The sequence below is a fragment of the Podarcis pityusensis genome, assembly GCF_964106645.2.
Source record: "Podarcis pityusensis genome assembly, chromosome: 5".
Lineage (NCBI taxonomy): Eukaryota > Metazoa > Chordata > Lepidosauria > Squamata > Lacertidae > Podarcis > Podarcis pityusensis.
The window spans coordinates 90,469,065-90,477,349 of NC_138032.1; the positions used below are offsets into that span (position 1 = coordinate 90,469,065).

Genomic DNA, 8,285 nt, shown 5'->3' on the forward strand with positions numbered 1-8,285 from the left:
CTCTGCTCCACAGGAAGGTTGGAGGGGAGAGCTGGCATACCTTCTCCTCGTTCCAAAGTCAGAGTGGAAGGGGGAGATACTTTGTCCAACCCAGAGTGCCTACATTCCCCATCTTTCTTCCTCCTCCTGCTTCAGTCTGCCAACTCAATCCCGATTCCCAACATTGCTGTGGGGCTCAGGATATCAACAACCTTACAGAAACCATTTTCTAGTAAGACTGCACTCCCTCAACATCAGCTCAGCTCAGCTCCTTGTTGGTAGAAAGAAAAGTAAAACTTTTCCTTTAGGGATCATGATGCTTTTCCTGCAAAAGGTCCCAGGTACAATTCCATACATCTTTCATTAGAGCAATACCAGAATGTATGAGGCAAGGAAAGGCCTCTGTGTCCAAGACCCTGATGAGCTGCTGTTGACTGGGAATAGATAATAGTGGGTGAGATGCCTTTGAGTAAGGAAGCTTCACCCGCTTGTGAAAGATGGTTCTGAGGTACTGAGTCACACAATTAAGAGATGTATAGTTCAAAGGCAGCACCCTAGGTTGTTCTTGGCAGGCAGATTAATATAGGATGACCTTTCACAGCTGAGGATTAATTTTCAGTGAAACACATTTTAGCGATGTCTTCTTAACAGCATTCCAAATGAAAAGCACTAGGCCTCTTTCTTTTCTTTTTAGCATGAAACATGAATAAATAGCACAGAATGTCAGCGTAAAGTGGGATGCCATTTTGCTATTTTTTTTAAGGGAGGGGGCAGAGAGACTAATACTGTCCCACCCTTATTTTGCCACCTGCATGCTTGCTTCCCTCCCTCCCGGCATTCTCTTACTTTTCCAGAATTTAAGAGATAGGAGGTCTAGCAATAATATTTATAATTTAATTAATTAAAAAAAAATAAAACAGGGGCAGGAAGAGAGAGACTGGCAACAGCCCAGGAACAAACATGCGGTAACCGACAGCATTTAGCTGTATCTCCATCCTGAGTCCTGTATCACTACAGCATTTTCCATTCTGGACTCAGCAAGCCCCAAACAAAAGCAGTCACGGTATACAATCAGGAGATTATAATTTCTGGTTGTTGTCTGAGCAGTCCCAAAGGGAAAACTTTCAGTGGCAATATTTTTCTTACCCAAACCTTTACTATAGATTCGTGGAGTGTGTCCCTAAAAGTTCACACGCTTGAGCCTTGTTTCTGCCACTTCCTCCAAGACTCTTTAAGCTACGGCCAGTATGCACCTTTTGTAGCTTAAAGATTGCTTGGTGGAAGTTATTGATTGGGAATGGAGAAAGGATAAGAGGAAAAGCACAAATCGTCTCCATACTAGCCTTTAAACTGCAAATGGGGCAGAGACTCTAAGAGCCAAAAGCAGGGTAGATAGCCCTTTTCAGCACTCTGTAATTGTTTCACTAGCTCTATCACCTTCCATCGTGGGAAGCAATGTCTGGGATTCCAATGCCTGATAAGTCAGGGGTTCCTAACTCCTGGCCTGAAGGATTCTTGGTTGGGGATTCGTACTTGATATCATGCACCCTCACAATCCCAACTTCTCTGTCCTGTATGTTTCCATGACAGTACACACAACTCTCTCATTCTTTCAGTGTTGGGCTTCCCCCACCTTGCCTTTAAATCCAGTTTTTTTCTACATTTTTGTGGAGTCACCTGGGTATGCAGAAACCCAACCCTTGTTCGTGGGTGGTCCCGTTGTGCTGCCTTACTGGTCATGGGAGTTAATCGTCTGGAACAGCAAGCAACAGATGCCCTGCAATGAAGAAAAAAAACCCAGTGAAAATACTGCAGCGTTTGCACTGGATAGTATGAATGCTTGGCCTTGATCCTCAACTTTTGCTGGTTTTTAAAGGCAAAAGTGTATGTTTCTACCTTTTGTTATACAAAAAATGTGGGCAAGGAACCTCACAATGGCATTTGTAGGGGAGACAGGACTGACATTTTTATTTATTTGTAATATTTGTGTCCCATTTTTCCATCCAGGAAGTTATCAGTCATTAATTTAGACATTAAAACAAAGTAGCCATCGCTTTCATTGAAAGCGTCTCCAAGTATGACTACATGAGTCTCCTGGCATCCTCCACCTCTAAAAATCAGCGGATAGGAAAACCAGGCAGCAGATGACCGTTACAAAGGTCAAGGTCTCGTCCAGGGAACCACAGCTCTAAGTGTGCCGCACTTGTTCCCCAGCTACTGTCACTTCTCTGCAGTGACTGTAAGCAGAAGAGAGGGCCGGGGGAAGGAAAACAGCAGGCTTCATCTGCTTCTGGAGTTCTTCCGAAGGATGACACAGGACCATATGAGGCATCTCTTTCAAGGCCTCAGCCCAAACACAGAAAAAGGGAATTGCACCCAGAAGCCAGTAACAGGATACAGAAATGGGAGGAGGATGTTTAGAAAAAAGCTGAATGCAACTAACACCTATTTTCTGATCCTACCTGGTTGGAGACTAAACAATATTAAAAATAGAAATCAGCCAAATCTAGCTTTTCCTTCCAACTAGAAAGTCTTATACAACACCCTTTCCCCCTATCCTGGGGTGGGCACCCTGCAGACCTAGAGCCAAAGGCAGCCCTCAGCCTAATTTCAAAAGACCTCTACAGATCATTTCAGCTATCTGACAAGAGTGATCTGTCCCTTCCGCAGCAGCCTCTTCTTGCCTTTAATTCCTCTGTAAAGACAACATATTTGCAGCAACAGCCCCCAGGAGGGTAGACTTCTCTGCAAGCAAGCTGCTGACCCAGGTAAGAACTAGAAGATGTGGTCCCCAAGTCCTTCTGCAGAGGACTAAGGAGGAGCAGAAATGTTTCACAGTAAGTTCACTGGCCCTCTGCCAGGCAGAACTCCAGTTGCTGGGAGTGATGATCCATTTGCATCTTTTCTTAATTCAAAATAAAAATAAGGAACATGTGCAGCACCTACCATGAACACAAGTGCCCCTGTGAAAAGGTCAAGATGGTGACTCATGTTCTCCTTTTACCAAGAACTGCATAAAATCTTTTTTTTAAAAAAACAGAACCCGTAAGCCAAGACAATCAGATCATATTAATCATCATCATACCCTGCCCATCTGACTGGGTTGCCCCAGCCACTTGAGTTGGCTTCCAACAGGGTATACAGAAACACAACAACAACAACAACCAGCAGAACATCACACATTAAAAGCGTCCCAATGCAGTGCTGCCTTCAGATGTCTACAGAAGATCTTATCATTATTTATCTTTTTAACATCTGACAGGAGGGCGTTCCACAGGGCGGGTGTAACTCTGCATGGTTCCCTGTAACTTAACTTCGCACAGTGAGGGAACCGTCAGAAGACCCTCGGAGCTGGCCCTTAGTGTTTAGGCTGAACGATGTGAGTAGAGGCGCTCCTTCAGGGTCAAAGCCACTAAGGACTTTAAAGGTCAACATCAACACTTTGAATTGTGCTCAGGAATATATTGGGAGCCAATGCAGGTCTTTTAGGACTGGTGCTATATGGTCCCAGTGGCCGCTTCCAGTCACCAGACTGGCAGCTGCAGTTTCCAAGTCACCTTCAAAGGTAGCCCCATGTACAGCACACAGCAGTAGTCCAAGTGGGAGATGTACCACTCTGGTGAAACAGTGCGCAAGCAGGTACTGTCTTGGTTGGTGTACAAGATGGAGCTGGAAGACAGTTACTCTGGACACAGAATTGACCTGCACCCCTATGGACAGTTATGAGTCCAAAATGACCCCAAGGTTGAGTACCTGGTCCTTTAGGGACACAGTTACCCCATTCAAGACCTACCTGCCCCCGCCTCCCAGAAACAGTACTTCTGTCTTATCAGGATTCAACCTCAATCCATTAACTGCCATCCACCCTCCTCCTACTTCTCTCAGATCAAAATGAATCGAGTATCACTCTCAGTGTGGCCAAGTACTGTTCTGCAACAGGCAATCACAGCCAGGAACTGACCTCAAGACGTTTTATACTTTTCCTCTTTGGAGTACATGTTATGACTGCAACTTTCAATTATGTTCATTCCAATTTTACTTTCTTTATTCTTTTCACTCTATTAGACACATCTGGATAAGGTGTTCTATGTGCTTCTTGCTTTGATTTCTTAATAATAAAGATTAATAAAGTGAATAGTCCCTCCCAGTCCTGGCTCTACTTTCATCAGAAGAGCAGGGTTAATAATTTGCCTTTGAGCTTATCTCAGGAGCACTATGTGACCTAGTCTGCCTTTCTTCTCCCTTTTGTCTGGTCTATAGTGGACTAGGGAGGACAGGTGGGTTTGGGGTCCTGCAAAAGAAGACTGTTCCAAGCCCTCTAAGTGCTGCATGTTCTTTATATTTTTAAGTATCTTCCCTCCAGAACTGCTGAAGAAAGGGCACTGAGGCGCACCAGTGTGAAGCCTGTGCAATGCTTTTGGACCAAGAGTGCAGAAAAACAGTTAGCTGGTTTACTGAATTAGAGTGCTCCGTCAATTAGTGTGTGGTTGGAGGTTGAATCGAGATGATGTTGGCATTCAACATCTGCAAAACATTGCTTTAGAGCCACTCTAGCCCTCTCCTATTCCAGAGAAATGGCAAGGAAAATCTGTATAGCTAGAGTTCAGAAGTTTTATGAACAGCAAACTGAATGGTTTGTGGGGCTACTAAGCCAGTTGGATGTAAGGCTAAAGGTAAAGGTAAAGGGACCCCTGACCATTAGGTCCAGTCATGCCCGACTCTGGGGTTGCTGCGCTCATCTCGCTTTATTCGCCGAGAAAGCCGGCGTACAGCTTCCGGGTCATTTGGCCAGCATGACTAAGCCGCTTCTGGCAAAACAGAGCAGCGCACGGAAACGCCGTTTACCTTCCCGCCAGAGCGGTACCTATTTATCTACTTGCACTTTGACGTGCTTTCGAGCTGCTAGGTTGGCAGGAGCAGGGACCGAGCAACGGGAGCTCACCCCGTCGCGTGGATTCGAACCGCCGACCTTCTGATCGGCAAGCCCTAGGCTCTGTGGTTTAACCCACAACGCCACCCGCTTCAGCCAAAAATTGAAAATAACAAGCCAGTCCCTTGCTTCAGCTTTCTAGAGGCCAGCCTCCAGACACTGGGTGATGTTTGTCATGCCTCAGGGTACCTAAAGAACCACCCTCAGAAATTTGGATTGAACTGCTTTCATAGGTGTAAAAATGGAGTAAGAGTTGAGCTGGGCCAATCAAGTGACTGCATATTTATTTTCCATCATAGAGGAACTATGTTATTTAGGAAATACAACCTTGGGAAAGTTTTAATGCTGATTAATGCATAAACATAATAAAATGTGGAGCACAGCTATTCAACACACCTGGTGATGGTTTGGGGCAAATGGCTGAATCCTAACAGTGAGGAGAGCGGGTTGCAAAGATTAAGATTAGAAAGTACTTGGGAAGACCCATATTAATGCTTTGCATTGTGTGACACTGAAATTCAGCATGAACTTCAGAGATCAATCAATAACCACAAATCTTTTTGCATCTTCTATTAACAGCATGTCAACTCAGCATAATCCTGTAAACTTTCTCATGGATAAGTAACCAGTTATGAAGAAGATTTGGCATGAAACAACCTGAAGCCTTGAAAAGTCAATTCAGAAGTGCTTAGTAAGAAAAGTAACAAATTATGACAAATGCAAGCATGCCAGTCTTCAAATGATGTAATGCTACAATCCTAACCACACTTATTTGGGAGTACAGTACAGTGGTACCTCGGGTTAAGAACTTAATTCGTTCTGGAGGTCCGTTCTTAATCTGAAACTGTTCTTAACCTGAAGCACCACTTTAGCTAATGGGGCCTCCTGCTGCCGCCGCCATGCGATTTCTGATGTCATCCTGAAGCAAAATTCTTATCCTGAGGTACTATTTCTAGGTTAGTGGAGTCTGTAACCTGAAGCGTCTGTAACCTGAAGCGTCTGTAACCCGAGGTACCACTGTAATCTCCATTAAACACAGTGTGTTATATCTGTATAAACCTGCATAGGATTGGTCTACTGGCAGGTCCTGCTATCCGAATAAAATGTCTTCTCGGGAAACCTTTTGTCAGGCAAGCATTCACATAAATGGTCAACTATTTCTACTGATTCCTATAGGAAAATTTCTAATGTGTTCCCGACCAAGGAACTTTGATCCCAAAATGACAAAAACAACAACAACCCTGGGGAAACCCTCTGAAACCTTGCAAAAGGCAACAAGGAAGGAAAAAATGTTATCTTATTTGTCCAGTCTCTCATCCTTCCTCCCCTCTTCACCATGGTTTCTGATGAAAAGGCTGCTGCAAAAAGCCTTGTTTAAAGAGGCTTATTTGTTTAACAGTACTACACACAGATCTGGCTGTTTAGATATTTGAATCTGCAATGTGCATAGCAAGATTAAGAGTACTACTTCCTAGTATTTTGATAAGTGATTTTTTTTGTATACTAAGTGTTTGGATAGTGGGCCTTAAGTATAACTAGTGTAATTTACATAAGCCCATACAGGATAGGTTTACTCCAAGAAGCGAGGAGCTACTCACACTCCTTATTAGCATGTCACTGGTGCCCACTAGATAGCAACCTTGTAGCATCTTAAAGAACGAAAAGTTTTCTTGTGGAGCATAACCTCACTGTCAAAAACATGAAGCGTAATTCTCATTTGGAAGACACAGATAGATAAAACATAAACTGGAGCTGCGAACAGAACCAAAAAGCCATGACACACAAGAAAAACAAATTATTAAAAGAATGGGGTTGTGCTAAAGAGTATATGAAAAAACATTGTTCTGGAGTTAGTATATTGGTATGTAATGAATGATGCTTTACAGGGTTAAATAAAAAGAAAAATGGTGCAAAAAAAAAAGTACAAAGGTGGAAGTAATCTAATTAGACACAACAATATAGTAATAGTAAATTTTTTGAGGTCTTAGAACCAAGGAAGGAAGTCAATATGTTTTTTATGTACGTAACGATATGGTTTTTTTCTGTAGATGTGTGCTTTTTCGTTTTTGTTTAGTTTTGTTTTGTTTCCTTTGTTTTCGTTCCCTTTTTCTTTTCTGTTTTTTTTTTTTTTTTTTTGTATGTTCGGTTTTTTTTTGTATAGTATTATTTTGGATTCAATGTTTGTAATTTTTGTTATGATTCTGCATTGGGGAAAAAAGAAAAAGAAAAGAAAAACAAATGGTTTGCAACACGTCTATGCCTTCTGAGCTCAGCGCACACTCTTGCATCTTGTGGCCTCACTCATACCATTTCCCACCCCTCTGAACATTCATGCGTTTGTAGTGATTAGATGGATAAATTGGTGCCTCTCAACTCTACGATTCTATGTCCGAGTGCAGATTCAAACCCTGCACTCCCAGGTCCAACACTGTCTAAATCATTACGCCACACTGGCTCCCACTTTGCCACTCAGCACCTCTCGGTCCACTTCGCAGGGATGTTGTGAAAACAAGGGGGAGAAGGAGGGAGGAACAAGGTAACCTGGGGTAATTTTCGGGGAGACAAGTCAGATGCATAATAAAACAAGCATGCTGTAATCTGCATTTCGTGCACACTGGGCCCAGCAAAATTTGCAGCATCAGCACCAACATTATTCCAGGGGTGCCAATTATCACCATTATCATTAGTCTATGCCAACTTCCATTATGATCATTGCTGTATTCTATATCACCCAGGGGGTGCCCAATTTGAATAAAATATTGGGGGCCTCAGGGAAGCCCCATGGTGCGCGCACACACACACACACACACACACACCATTTGAATGGGAATTCCCCTCAAACGTCCCCCTCAAATATTTTATTGGGGGGACACACACACGCCAAAGGATCCCCTTCGTCTGAGGATCCCAGGGCCGCCTTTAAACACACACAAAAAGCAAGCAACCACACAACCTCCCTTAGGGGCCCTCAAGTTTCTTTGCACACACCCCCACTTTGAGCAAAGGGGAGCAGGCCCAAAAAGGAGAGGCGGGTGGGGGGGGAGAAGGAAGGACCCCCCCCCCCACCCCGCTCCAAGCCCAGCGAGGCCTGGTGAGACCGGAGGCGACGGTGGCAGCCTGTGCCCGGTGAGGAGGAGGAGGAGGAGGAGGGTGTGAGGGCGCCTCTCTGTCTCCCTCTCTCCCCTCAGAAAGGCACCCATGGGCGCGAGGGAGCGCCTCCCCCAGGCAGGTAGGCCCAGCCGCCAGCCCGCTCTCTCCCAGCCACTCACTCGCTCGCTGGCTCCGCTTCCTCGCCTCAGCCGGGCCTTCTTGTCGCCGCCGCCGCCGCCTCTTCCTGCCTGGCCGCCGCCGACCACAGCGAGGCGGAGCGGGGCGG

The 8,285-nt window shown here is 44.8% G+C and overlaps 1 protein-coding gene across 4 annotated transcripts in view; it reads right to left on the reverse strand.

The window, feature by feature from the left end:
- MAPK8 (mitogen-activated protein kinase 8) overlaps positions 1 to 8,285 on the reverse strand; it is a 29,255-nt gene extending 20,970 nt beyond the window's left edge. Inside the window, exons 1-2 of one of the 4 annotated variants that reach the window (XM_081005622.1) lie at positions 8,175 to 8,285; positions 1,657 to 1,756 (exon numbers count right to left, since the gene is read on the reverse strand). The gene's annotated coding sequence lies outside the window, so the exon portion shown is untranslated. The remainder of the gene's footprint in view (positions 1 to 1,656; positions 1,757 to 8,174) is intronic. The other 3 variants (XM_081005620.1, XM_081005621.1, XM_081005623.1) reach the window with 3 other exon arrangements.